The 1,805-nt window shown below is 43.7% G+C and overlaps 1 long non-coding RNA gene across 1 annotated transcript in view; it reads right to left on the bottom strand.

Moving 5' to 3' along the window:
• The window catches only part of LOC138176342 (uncharacterized), a 15,669-nt gene that overhangs the window by 7,919 nt on the left and 5,945 nt on the right, over window positions 1-1,805 (bottom strand). The gene's annotated exons all lie outside the window — the stretch shown is intronic.

The following is a 1,805-nucleotide window of genomic DNA, read 5'->3' as shown; positions in this document are numbered from 1 at the left end:
CTCCCCTCCTCTCTCCCCTCCCCTCCCCACTCCACTCCACTCCACTTCACTAAGGACCCCACCACAGAACTGGACCAGAAAAATTGAGGCCATTTACCATGAGCTCCCTCTTCTCCCCTCATCATTCAAATTTCTTCCCCTACCATTTCCTTCACCCCATCTTGGATGAAGAGGAAGCCTTTCTCCTTGCCAAGGCAAACTATGGGTACCCTTGTTCTCATCTCCTGTCTTCTCCAATAAATTGTCTCCACTCTCATTCTCACTCTCACTAATCTTCACCCTCACTCTGCTATTTGGTTCCTTGCTGGCTACAAACATGCTCATGTTTCCCCCATCCTTACAAAATATTCTCATGTGTTCTAAACCTCCCTATGTCCCTTCTTAACATCCTCTATCTCTTCTCCCCTCCTTGGTGAAACGTTAAGAAAGCTACCAGCAACAGGTGGCTGTGCTTCCTTTCTCTCCCTCTTCTAAGCCCTCTGCAGTCTGGCTTGCAACTTCAGCATTCATTTGAAATTGCTTTCTCCAAAGTTACTAATGACTACTTCATTATCCAATCTAATTGCCTTTTCTCATTCCTCATCCTTCTTAGCCTTTCTGTGGTTTTTGATGCTGTTAATAACCCTCTCCTCCTGGATATTCTCTACTTGTTAGGTTTTCCTGGCACTATCATCTTCTAGTTTTTCTAGTTGTTTGATTATTCCTCATTCTCTTTTGTTCTATCTTCATCCATGGCATGCCCAGTAATTGTAGATGTCCACAAGGTTCTCTCCTGGACCCTCTTCTATTTTCTTTTTACGATATCCCACTTGATGACCTCATCAGCTCCCATGGAATTCGTCTTTGTGCTGATGATCCCATCTCTAAGCTGATTCCTATATCTCTTACATCCAAGCTTATTTTCTCACCTTCAGTGGACTTCAGTCTCACATCACCAGTGACATATCAGGCATTTCAAACAGCTTGTCCAATAGGCATCTCAAACTCAACATGTCCATAACAGAAAACTCATCCTTCCCATAAACCCACCCCTCTGCTATTTCTACCTTCACAACATCTTTCTTACATATCCACTTCCCACTCATATAATAACAATCCTAGTTGAAGTCTTTTTCACCTCTTGCTTAGACCAGTACACTAACCTTGTGTAATGAGAATGTAAATTTTAAAGATCTTCCCTGCCCCTAGGCTAAAGTGCACCAGAAGCCTGGGGAGGGAGGCTTGTTTTTCAGTAGATACTTTTTGATTGGCCAGTGGGTCAATAAGGTTGTTACATTCTCTGAGCCAGGAGAAGGCTATATAAGCCCTGATGTGTAGCTTTGTTTTGGGACTCACTTTGAGAAGTGTTCTGTGATTTGATCTGAATTCTGGGAAGCCGTTGTCCAGAGCCCCCCGGCTTTGAAAAACCCAGAATGTGGAAACCCAGATGTTGACTGGGTATGGATGTAATGGCTGGACAGTTTGGAAATCTGTCTACTTGATGTTTCTGTCTTGATAATTATGCCTGTATACTTTGAGGTTCAGGGTGCTGACCTTTTCTCCTGAACAAGGTAAACGATATATGTCTGACTGATTAAAGTAAGTTTGTTAACCCATTTTGAGTTGCTTTCCTTTAACAAAACAGATCCAAGAACCTGTGGTAGCTGCAAACCCTGAGGACGCTTGGGGTGCTTGCTGCTACACCTTGATTGGTCATCTTGTGTCAAGTCTCTCCTCACCCCACAAAATGATCCCAAGTGTAGTCCTGACCATTTCAGCCTCTCTCTCTCTCTCTCTCTCTCTCTCTCTCTCTCTCTCTCTCTCTC

This window comes from Petaurus breviceps, unplaced genomic scaffold, assembly GCF_028583685.1.
Source record: "Petaurus breviceps papuanus isolate PSGF00001 unplaced genomic scaffold, PetGlider_PUasm1.0 86804, whole genome shotgun sequence".
NCBI classification, from domain to species: Eukaryota; Metazoa; Chordata; class Mammalia; order Diprotodontia; family Petauridae; genus Petaurus; species Petaurus breviceps.
This window is presented reverse-complemented; position numbering and strand designations above follow the sequence as displayed.